The sequence below is a fragment of the Halichoerus grypus genome, chromosome 9 (assembly GCF_964656455.1).
Source record: "Halichoerus grypus chromosome 9, mHalGry1.hap1.1, whole genome shotgun sequence".
Taxonomy (NCBI): Eukaryota; Metazoa; Chordata; class Mammalia; order Carnivora; family Phocidae; genus Halichoerus; species Halichoerus grypus.
The window spans coordinates 77,632,770-77,645,682 of NC_135720.1; the positions used below are offsets into that span (position 1 = coordinate 77,632,770).

A 12,913-nucleotide genomic window follows, 5' to 3' on the forward strand; every position below is an offset into this window, starting at 1 on the left:
AATAAATAAATAAAATCTTTTTAAAAAAAAAGCTGTTTTTTAAGGTTAAATTTGGAGATTCGTTTAATGCATGTTTATCTTGTGGAAAAGGTTATATATTAAAGCAATCTTTTGCTAATTGCCTATTTGTATTTTTCCTATATTTACCATATTAGCAAAGTAACTTTATATCTCCAGGTTTTCCATATCTTATCTTGTTTGTTCATACCTTTGTTTTACTTGTTGCTTCTGTCATTTTACTTGTTTCTGTAGCAAGGCTGCAGTTTTGGTGGGTGGGGATAAGGAGTACTGAGGAACCTGATTCTTAAAAATATGTGTTAAGGAAACAGCTTTGCCTTGAAAAGTAGCCTTACTACACAAGCATCCAGTTGACACTAAGAAGCTTATACATGAAAAGAAGTCTTAGATCTCATCTACATTTATAGTTTTCTCTGAGAAAACCAGTTTGAACAAAGGCAGCAAAGATTCATTTAAAATTAGATTATAAATCTTGAGTCTGCTTTAGTCGAGATGTGTGGCCTTAGGCAAATTATTTAATGTTTTAGCTTCTCGGCTTCCTCATTTATAAAATCAGGATAATACCTACCATATTTGGTAATTTGGAAACTTAAATATTTAAGATAGTAAAGTGAGGCACAAAAGTAGACTACAATAAATGTTACTTTCTGTCCTTCCTATAATTCTCATTTAGTACTTTTTTGAAGAGAAGGTTCTTATCGCTTTTTATTTTCACTGCTATGTTTTGCCACATTTCTAATATTTGACTTATACTGCAGTTGGTAATTTCTTAACATATTTGGCACTGGGCTGAGATCTGGAAGTTACAGGGTTAATTTTTTCTTCATAAGACTGTATTTCTTACATGAGCATTAGAAATATTGTATATTATTATAAATCATAAGATTTAACATATATAATTTAACATGTGACACATAATTCAGTAAATTATAAGGTTGTAATAATCTGGGGTTTCTTTTCTGTTCATTTATCCTTTGCTTAATATTCTGTTAAGTCTTGTCCCTTTTTTGCCCTCACTCAGTCCATACTTTATCTTTAGTTAGGCAACTGCTTGTCACTCATTCATTTTGACCTATTATTTTCTCAGTAACCATTTTCTTTCAGAACTCATCTTCTACCATTTACTTCCATTTTTGTAGTGTTAATAGTTTTATAATTTGTGTTGTTTAATCATTTCTGACTTAGCTATATTTTGAGGTTTTTATTTTTTGGTCTTGGCTTCTATATTTTAATCTGTTCCCTGAATGATCTTTATTTACCTTTGTTTCTTTCTATGATACTGTTAGGGCCTGGAGGATAGAGATTCTTTTTATTTATTTATTTATTTAACATATAATGTATTATTTATTTCAGGGGTACAGGTCTGTGATTCATCAGTCTTACACAATACACAGCGTCCATCACCCAGCCACCGCATCCCTCCTACCCCCGTCCCCTCCAGCAACCCTTAGTTTGTTCCCTGAGATTAAGAGTCTCTTACGGTTAATCTCCCTCTCTGGTTTCATCTTGTATCATTTTTTCCTCTGTTCCCCTATGATCCTCTACCTTGTTTCTTAAATTCCACATATCAGTGAGATCATATAATGTCTTTCTCTGATTGACTTACTTCGCTTAGCATAATACCCTCTAGTTCCATCCACATTGTTGCAAATGGCAAGATTTCATTTTTTTGACACTGCATAATACTCCATTGTATATATATACCACAATTTCTTTATCCATTCATCTGTCGATGGATTATATTTTATTGCTCTTTATGGACCCAATTCCTCAGCATTAGTAAATATTAAATGAAGAGGCAGTAGATAATTGATGTAATTAATGAATGGGGTGGGACAAGAAAAGTTCAGAATGATATATTTCCATTTGGCAGAGGCTTTTTTTTTTTTTTTTTAAATTTTATTTATTTGACAGAGAGAGACACAGCAAGAGAGGAAACACAAGCAGGGGGAGTTGGGGGAGGGAGAAGCAGGCCTCAGCAGGGAGCTCAACGCAGGGCTCGCTCCCAGGACCCTGGGATCATGACCTGAGCCGAAGGCAGACACCCAAGGACTGAGCCACCCAGGCGCCCCAGAGGCATTTGTTTTTTTTAATTCTCTTCTGCTTACTCCCCTCCTTTCCCCAGCCTACTTCCTTCTAAGAACAGGTAGCTATGAGAGACTCCTAAGATGTATCGCATTTTTGTCTTAAGGGAAATAAAGCTAATGTTCATTATGCCAAAGTACCAAATATATAAAATAGACATTATTATTTATATTTTTTCTTTTGCTTAAATTTCAAATTTATGATTGACCAAAAAAGGGGAAACACTTTGAAGAATGACAGTTTACTTAGGTGAGTTCAAATTGTTGCTCTTGTAGCTGTGTTTTATTTTCTTTTGTAAATAATGAGAGGAAATTCTTTTTAAGGTCATAGTTGTGATGAGAGGTATCCTCTGTGCCCCCTGCCCTCCTGTTGTGATGTGTCTGGCAAACAGTTGCAGTAGTAACTAGGAAGCACTAGCCATTCATTACCCCTTTTAGTTTGTGTCCCCTATTTTTCCAGATTGCTTATTGGGTTTGATGTTGAATTTCATATCTATATAGATGGAGCAAATTATCTTATTTTCTTCATAAAGTCTCTGACTTTTTATTTTGAATTTCTTCAGGGAACCTCTGAAGTTAAGGATTGAATGTCTTCCTAGCCATCTTGAAACTGGGAAGTCCATGATCAGGCTGAGTAGATATTTATATAAACAGAGCAGCAATTTGTTCCGCTCCTTAAGGAAGACACGAGGAAAAATGATCTCCCACAAAAGTCTTTAAAAAAGTAAAAGAAAACCTGTGTTCAGTAAGATTTACTTTCATAACATGAAGATTTGATTCTTTAAGGACAGTCAATATAAATGTTAGTATATATAATATAGTATATATAATACCTTTGAGTTTACAAAACATTTTGTCTTATTTGCTTTTCATAGCAAGATACCCCCACTTTATTGAAGAAACTGAACCTTAAGAGGTAGTGACCAACTCAGTTATCCCTGGTTATTTTTTCCTGATCTTATGCATTTAATTTTATGTCACAATTATTTAGCACCTTTTTGCTTTCTGTGTGAAATTCTTTATGCATTAGTCTTGTACCACCTCTGTCCATTTATTGATTTAGGTATAGGAGCCTTGGAACTATGCTTCAGAGTGAGAACTTTAGAAAGAATAAAACGTGGTATGTTCTTTATCTCTTACTAGATAAATAATTTGAGAGAAAATCATTCAGTTCCTTGAGAAAGTCTTAAGAATCTTGTTGGCAAACTGATTAAATTTTTTTCTAAAATGAAAATTTTTTTTGAACCCTTTGATTTCTTTTGCAAAATAGGCTTTTGTTTTTAATCATATCCCTTGTGATCTGTTCTCGTTGTGGTAAAGAGATAAAACTGCAGTTGTTTATCCCAAAGCAAATCTTAATATTATTCCCATTTCTTTCTCCTTAAAAACCTTCAACTTACTGTTTTGGGGAAATAGTCCAGAATGCCTGACCATAGCTTAGAAAGCACTCTGCAGTCTGCCCCCTACCTTTCCATCTCTTCTCTCCACGCTTGCCTCTCTGTGCTCTGTGTGCTAGCCATACCTGGCTTCCTTATGTAGCTTGAGTACTGTGTTTACAGCCTCAGACCATTGCACATGCTCTTGCCTCAACCTACAATATGCTCCCTTCCCACCAACATTCTTTGGCTGTTCCATTTTTCAGGTCTTAGTTTTTTCAGAAAAGCTTGACTCGCTGATAACCAATCCCTCCTTCCCCTGCCGTATATTTAGGACCCTCTGCTGTATATTTCAAGATTTTTCTGAACCCTTTTTTTTTGCTGACACTTCTTATTGTAAGTCCTTGTTTCATGTCTGTCTTCCCTGCAAGACTGCAGTCTCCATGAGGGTAAGTACTGTGTCTTTTCTTTTTCTTTGTTACATCCCTTAGTTCATTGGCCCATGTAGGTGCTGTATAAATGTTTGTGTTGATTTAAAATTTGTTAAATTTGTTAAAATTTGTTAAATTTGTTAAAATTTGTTAAAATTGAATGATTAAAATGTTTGGCATAAAACTACATAACTTTTAAAGAATGAACTTTTATTAAAATTATTATAAAAACATTTTCAAACTGATAATATTCTACCATTGTATTATTTTCTGATTGAAGTAGTATCAGACTAGTTTCCAAGAAAGAAAAGAGGAGGAAGAGTAATACAAATCAAGTAATTTTACAATTCTAGTAAATTACAGTCCTAGTAATTATGATGTCTGTGTTTTGGGGTTTGTTTAGTATGTGCTTGTTACATACTTGGTTCATGAGATTTTTTGCTTTAACTCTTGGAATCATCTCTTTACTTTCTGTATTTTATTTCAGTATTTGAGTTCTCCTTTTTAGATCTTATTTATCTTTGTAATATCCACTAAATCTTAAAAACATGATGTCTTTCATACAAGAGGTACAACTAAACACCAAATTGACTGTGTAGAGATTTGGAAGGTAGTTACTGTGCATTCTAATTATTTTAGTTACAATGGTAAAATAAAGAGAGATGCTCTCATGGGTGCTATGTTGCTCAGGTGATTATTTCCCTTTTCTGTTCTCTCTTGCCTTCTCTCTTTTTTGTGGACAAAACCTATTCACAGGATTATCCTTCTAATGTCGCCACCCCCTGCTACTTTAACTAAAGTTGGGAATTTTGTTCATTATAGTAATGGTGATTTATTTGTCTTGTTCTTGTGGTGGTTGGTTGCTAGTTATTGGTACAAGATGACATAAAGACCTGATGATGGTGTAGAAATAAACCAGTCTGTGTTGAATTATTTCCCATATTATCTCTGGCCCTCAAATTATGAATATTTGGTTGTTAATTCCTACTCATGTCTATGTTAGTAACCTCAGGAGAATTATTGCAGCAAGCTTTTCAATTGTGGCTCTATAGTAAGTTAAATGTTAAAAATTCTTTCTTAGGCGATTCCTTCCCAAATAAAATTGAACCTACACGATCTTTGATACATTTCTCTTTTACTTTAAAAATTTAATGGGATAGCTTTTAGAAGCAAAACTTATAAACAAAATTGATGGCACTTTGTATTATTTTATGGCTTTTGAACCAAACCAGATGTGAATTCTTTGTAGGTTATCATTCAATCCATTGTCAAATTGGCAATATACTTAGTCTTGAGGGTTTCTTTTTTTTATGATTAAATAAATTTAAATTCCTTGCATCTTTATCCCTGGGCTTGTTTTTCTCAGTCTTTGAATTTAAGTTAATCTCTTTAGACAGTTTAGATTTTTCATATTGCTCTTTTGAGTTCCTTCAGGTAGACTGAGCTATATTTTGAATGAATAGATGCTCAGTAGAGAAAACTTGGAAAACAGAGAACAGCTCAAAAATCAGTTAGTCTCTCTGGTTATCTGCTATTAATACTTTGGCATATTTCCTTTCAGTCTTTTTTTCTAATATCTGTCTACCTAGTAAGAGTGTACTCTTTGGGATCAGACTGCCTGAATTCAACCCTTGGGCTTCACCTCTGGGAAAGTTACATTTTGTCTTTCAGTTTCCTAACTGGTAAGGAATATCCCCTTACTGGGGATAATAGTAGTACCTACCTTAAAAGATGGGTGAAACTAAATGAAAATATATATAAAGTCCCTGGCATGTACTAAAGCACTCAGTAATATTAGCCATTATTTTTCAAACCTGCTACACAGCATAATAGTGTTCAATAGTCATTTTTCTCACTGAATTAGGTATTGTGTGGTATTTTGACATTGTTATTTGAAGCAGATAAGACTTTTTCTATTATTGGATTCTTGAAGTCCTTCTAGTAAGACCTTCTCTAGCTATAAGCCCTGGTGTCTTTTTCCTCTTCATACTTTTCCTCTCCAAATACCTTTTTCTCCAGGTATTTGATTCCTGGCTTTAGCATAACTTCTTTTTTAGAAATTTATATGGCTATTTTTTGTGACCCCATAGCTTTTCATTAGAACATTTATGTGGTTCTTTAAAATGAATAAAATTTTATGTAATTTTATGCCTTATCAAATACCTTACACTGCACAATACATTTATCTAATGGAACATTAGAAATCGCCAATACCACATGTAGGCAACTTTTTGGACTTGGGATGAACTTGGAAGGTCATTTCTGTAGAAATTGCCCTCTGAGTGCCTGGTCGTGAATCTGGCATTATTGTGTTGGGAAAACTAATTATCGTCAAGCAATAAAGCAGTTTGGAATTTGTTTTCATGTGGTCTTGCTTACATGTTTATTACCAGTTTTGTAGTTCACTCAAGTTTAGTTTTATACGTTTCCAAACTCTTGTTTTATAGTTATGAGTTACTAATTTTACATTTAGAAAGCCTTTATTAACACAGATCATGGAGATTAAAATGAAATCTAGGTACTGATTATCCAGAATTTACTGTTTTCTACTTTAATTTAGGAACTGTTTTTGTGGTTGTTAATTATGAATTATAACTACCTTTGCATTTTATTTACAGAAACTCTGGGAGCTTTCCAAGGTTTTTTTTTGTTAACCAGAATTACAGAATCGAATTAGTCAAAATATAGTATAAAATGATTTTAACAAAAATCAGTTAAAATAATCTTCTTAATAAATACTCTGATTTTTTAAATCTGAGTACCTCTTTTTCTGTATAAGAAAAGAGCCCAAGTTATACTGAGATACCTGCTGAGTTACATTGTCTTTGCTTCTTCATCTACTCTTTCTGTTGTCACACATAATTAATTTTTTGGGTTTTGGAATCTACAGCCACATGCTTCTCCTTGCATTCATTATGCCACCAGCAGGGCTCTACTTTCATGAGCTGGCAGAAGTTGCAAACATTGGTTCTGGTGCCTTCCAGGTTAGATTGTTAAGGGAAGACAGCTTTCCTTCACTGGAGTAGACATTATAGCATTTAAAAACCAAACAAAAAACCTCTGCATTTTTGTTAATTCATAGTAATTTATATTTTTTTTCCAACTCATCTTTTTTAGCAGTGGTTAATTTTGATCTTGGATAATTTATTGCGATTGCAGCACATATTCTTGTCCATTTTATGAAGTACTTAGCAGAAGGAGAACAAACTCTAAACATTTTGAGGGAAGTGATAGTATTTCTGCTTTAGTTCTTTTTTGTTTGTAGAGATTTTATCATGTATTTTTCCAGTGTCCTCAAAATTATATCTACTGAGGTTTTTGCAGATGCTCTTTCTTGGCAGCTACCCATTTTTTTCTTAAAAAACTTGGTTCAGGTAGTACAGGTTTGTATACAGATTTCCCATGAAGTTGGTTCGGAAGGTACAGATTTATATAGTGAGGAAAACTAATGTAACTCTGGTTATATTTATCTTTTTCTAAAATCATCTGTATTGAAAACTTGGTCCTAGCTATAGGAAGAAAGCATCATGTTCCTAGATAGAAAGATGTCAGTTATTTATAAGTGAATGAAATTAACCTTACATTTCCAAAAAATTTATTTTTTTAACTTCTCAGTGATCCTCAAAGTAGATAATAATGAAGACTGAGACTATTTAAAAATGGACGCATAATGAAGAATAGCCAGATAAATATTGGAACATCATTAGTTATAAAATTAAAATTTTGGTACTGGCATGTAAATAGACATGAGGTCAGTGATCTAAAACAGAAATAAATACATAAGATAATTTAATCACAATTTAATGGGATAGAGAAGGATTAGTAAATGAAAAGTCTGGAACAAATGGTTACTTGGGAGAGAAAAAATATCTTTAGAGATTCACCCCAATATATACTAAAACTCCAGATAAATTAAGGAGGTAAGTGAGAACTTTAAGCCACAGGAAAGTAAAAGAAAATGTAAGTGGATATTTATTGTACTGTTGGCTGGTTAGGACTCTTCATATTAAATCAGTAAAAGAAGTTATTTTAAAAAAGGAAAGATATTGAAAGAATTGACTAAACTTTGTGAAATTGTGAGCTGTCAAAGAACAGCATTAATATGAAAGTCGAGTATATTGTGGAAAATGTTTCTAGAAATATAACTAGGGGCGCCTAGGTGGCTCAGTCAGTTAAGCGCGTCGGCCTTCAGCTCAGGTCATGATCTCAGGGTACTGGGATCAAGTCCCACATCAGGCTCCCTCCTCAGCAGGGAGTCTGCCCTTCCCTCTGTCCCGGCCCCCCCGGCTTGTGCTCTCTGTGCACGCTCTCTCTAATAAATAAAATCTTAAAAAAAAAGAAATATAACTAGAGAAATTAAAGTCTAGAGAGAAAGAGAAACTTGCTTAAAGTCCCCACACTATCAGGTTTGAACACAAGTCTGTCAAACTTAGAGGCTAACTCTTATTTCATTAAGGAATACAGCATAGCTGTTAAAATGCTGTTTATGAGGGAAATCTTTGTAAAATTTTGAAAGTGACTAATAGAATTATGGATTTTTCTTCTTTCATTTATGTTATTTTCTACACTGAGTACACATTAATTAGTGTTATGATTAGAAAAAAGAATCAATTCTTGAAAAATAAGTATAAACTGGGGAAAAGTGACTGGGGGGGGGATTTGATTTATCGTCCTTATACCTAGAGAAGTAATGGATATGAATCCACTGGTTAGATATGTATGTAGTTATATCTAACATTAAGAAATTGTGGGCCTTTTGTTTATCTCTAATAGTTCTGTAGACTTGTGCGTATAGTCCCCACAGTATCAGGTTTGAACACAAGTTTCAGAGACCATTTTGAATGATTTGCTACAGATGACAGTTTTCATCATTTTGTTCCTTTTCTCTCTTCAAATTTTATTTATTTTCACCTTTTTTTTTTTTTTAAGATTTTATTTGAGAGAGAGAGCACATACGCGCGAGCAGGGGGAGGAGCAGAGGGAGAGGGACAAGCACACTTGTGTAGAGCACTGGCTCACTCCTTAACCTGGAGATCATGACCTGAGCCAGAATCAAGAGTCGGTCACTTAACCGACTGAGACACCCAGGCACCCCTCTTGATATTTTAAAGCGACTGATATTTCAAATGGTTAACAGTGATTTCTGGAATGTTTATTTTATTTACTGTTCTATTTACTACGAAATTGAGTAAAATATGTTTACTTTTCTCTTTCCCTCCAGATTAAATCTATTTAGCAGAGCAGTTGAAATGAACTATTTAGGGAGATTCTGGATATATAATCTGTTTGATAAATTCTCCATTTTTGTTTTATTCCTTAAACCGAATTGTTTTATTATCTGTGTAATTTATTCATTAAATTCCCCAAATACATACTGATCATCTACTGAGTGCCAGCCATCATTGTCAGCTTTTAGGTAATATAAGGACAAAAAAGACAAAATCTGGTACATATGGAGCTTATTATATAAGTTGGGGCGGGGTGGGCAGGAAATAAACAGTTGAACATAGGAACAAATAAACATATAGCATCAGTTGATAAGTGATGGGAAAAGAACAAATAGCTAAATAAAGGGGGGCCAGGAGTTATAGGTGGTGGTAGGGAATGAGTTGCAATTTTCAATGAACTGATCAGGTTAGGCTTCACTGAGAAGTGACAGAAATCTAAGAAAAGACTTGGGAGAAGATCAAGTAATTAGCTATATGTGGGGAGAGTATTCTAGCCAAAGGGAACAGCCAATGCAGAGACCCGACGTTAGGAACATTCCTCCTGTGTGGGGAGAACAAGGGGAGATTAGAGTGGCTGGAGCAGACTGAGTAAAGGGTCTCAAGTAGCAAGTGAATTCAGAGAGGTGATGAGAGACAAGATTATGCATGGTCTTGGTAGGCTTGATGTGTAAGGAATTTGGTATTTATTCTGAATGAAATGAAGAACATTGTAGTTTTGAGCGCAGGAGTGATGTTACAAGGTAACCGGTTAGGTTTCTTCTGAAATTCATTACAGTCTTATTAGCAGAGGTGACATTTTAACTGGCCTTAGAGAGTAAGAAGGAATTTGCCAAGTGAAGGAAGATAGAAATTTGCTTTGGCAGGCTTAATTTAAGAATATTTCTCATCACCATACTTAGGAAAATAAATGTACTTTCAAACCAAGTCCTATATGCTACTACTTTCAAACCAAGTCCTATATGCTACTTGATTTAAGATTAAAACTGTAATAATGTCATATAAGGAACTTATTTCTTTGTGATCCCTTAGACCTGTTTAACCATGCTCATTTTAAAAATTGATGTTTTGGTTTAATAAAATTTAAGGGGTTTCTATAATCCAAGAGACATTTCCTTTTTACGAAAAAATCCAATTAGTCTATTAATAGTTTCTTTAGAAAGTGAATAATTGCCATTTGCCTTTCTGCCATAAAACTATAGATTAAATTGAACCATCTTGTGTATCTTATTAACTAAGATTCATTTATATATTTTTTAGTTTAAAAGGTTCTACACTCAGTTGGGGGAAAAATGAATATGACAGAATTTCTTACCTTAGAGTATTTAAGATCTGGTAAGGGAGATAGACATTATGCAAAGGGTATAGAAAAAGAAAATATGAATTCTTGAATTGGAGTCCTAGAACATCCTCCTCTCTACCTTTGTAAAAATTCTCTACCTATTTGATCTGGTTGGGCCTACAAATTCAGCCTCCTCAGGTTAACTTAAACTATCGAACCATACTTACATTTCCTCTCTAACTCCCTCTATCAAATCTGTCCAGCAAGTTATTACCTGCAGATTCTACATTCTGTTCTCAGTAGATTATCTTTTAGTTATTGTTACACAAGTTTGTAATTTGTCTGAAGTCAAGGACTTGGGCTAGGATAGAGTCATAATATAGATATTCAGTAGTTAATTGGTAGCCAAGCATAACAAAAGGTAGTATAGAATTACAGTTTTAACTATAAATATATTTCAAATAATGTTTCTGGAAAGTTTTATTTGAAAAGCTGACTATAAAGTAGCTTTTTGAAAGGGATATTCTTTTTTTTTTTTTAGTTGACTCCTAAAATAAAAATAAAGATTTAACCCAGTTTAGAAAGACTCAGAAAAAAAAAGAAAAAAACTATGTTTAAGAGAGCAGCCAAGATGCCCTTCAAGAGATGAATGGATAAAGAAGATGTGGTCCATATATACAATGGAATATTACTCAGCCATCAGAAAGGATGAATACCCAACTTTTACATCAACATGGATGGGACTGGAGGAGATTATGCTAAGTGAAATAAGTCAAGCAGAGAAAATCAATTATCATATGGTTTCACTTATTTGTGGAACATAAGGAATAGCATGGAGGACATTAGGAGAAGGAAGAGAAAAATGAAGGGGGGAAAATCGGAGTGGGAGAACGAACCATGAGAGACTATGGACTCTGAGAAACAAACTGAGGGTTTTAGAGGGGCAGGGGGTGGGGGGATGGGTTAGCCTGTGATGGGTATTAAGGAGGGCACGTACTGCGTGGAGCAATGGGTGTTACATGAAAACAATGAATCATGGATCACTACATCAAAAACTAATGATGTAATGTATGGTGACTAACATAACATAATAAAATTAAATTTAAAAAAAAGAGCAGCAACATTTCTCTTTTTCTTTACTTATTTTTTGCTTAGAAAATACTTCATCAACTCCAATTATTAAATTGTCTTTATAATGAATTTATATTTAAAAATTTTGACATATATGCATGTACTTGATCATTAAAATAATAGTTTTGATATTGTAATTATTTCTAGTAATCATTTTTATACCTGAACAGTATTAAATGTCTTAAAAAATTTGTCATTTTGAGAATTTTGTAAATTTATGATGGAGGGAATTAACTACATCTTGGTAACACTGTCAACATTTGTGTTATTTGTCATCACTTAATTTCTTACAGAATAGACAGGTGAGTCTGAGATATCATGGATCCTTAGTGTTTGGATAAGATCCTTAGTGTTTGGATAAGTTCTCCTTTGGCAAGACAGTTGATGTCTGTGGGTTTGTGTGATTCTTGCTCTATATCAGTTTGGAACCAAAGCACCAGAGGATGTCTTTTACCAGGCTATTTCTGTGCATAAGGAAAAATGTATCAGGTTTGTTAGAAACTTAGTAAATCACTGCTACTGTGTAACCAGCTTAAGCCTAAATATGGTAATTTACAACTGTCAAAGCTTATCTCAGATATTCCCAGATGTTAAAAATAAATTGTAGTATAAAATTTATGTGGTAACAGCAAAGAGGTATATTCTATTAGAATATAAAATAATTGATATAGTAAAAGAACATATAAATATAATGTAATTATTCCTTGAAATGTAATGTAGAGCATTTTTCTACATTCCTCTTCACAAGTCCCCAAGATTTTTTTTTGTTTTTAAATACAATGTGAGCCAAACACTTAGTGTTCATGAATAAAATAATAAATACTGAGATTTTTTATGTTATACCAAGATACTTGTATTTCATCAACTTTAGGACATAATTGCTGAGCTCTAAATCTAGGTTAAATAGTATTTTGTATATATATTTAAAATTTTGGGGGGACTAAATTCAAGTGAGAAGCTGCAGTGCTTACTATGCAAAGTAGATGGCAGTCACAGTCAGAAAAAAGCCTTATATTAAAAGTAATTTTGAAAAGTATATTAAAAGGAATCTGTAAGTGAATAATGAGCCTGCATATCAGTCAGCATATATTTATTGAGCACCTTCTTCGTCTGTAATTATCAGAATAGAAAATACGTACAGTGGTAATTCAGATAGAAGAGAACATTTTGGGCTGAAGTCAGCACATCAGGCTCTGGACAGAAGATAAATTTCAGTCATATCTTGAAAGATGGTTAAAATGGATGAGTTGACAAAGAAGAGATAATAGGTTCTAGAGAAGGAATCATTATACAGGTGTTTGGCAAGATCCCCAGTTTAATTACTTTTTAAAATAATGCAATGGATTATTCCTTTCACTTCATTTGT

At 33.4% G+C, this 12,913-nt stretch overlaps 1 protein-coding gene across 4 annotated transcripts in view; it reads left to right on the top strand.

Annotated features, from left to right (window-relative positions):
* Positions 1 to 12,913, top strand: part of PHIP (PHIP subunit of CUL4-Ring ligase complex) — a 135,000-nt gene that overhangs the window by 20,504 nt on the left and 101,583 nt on the right. The gene's annotated exons all lie outside the window — the stretch shown is intronic.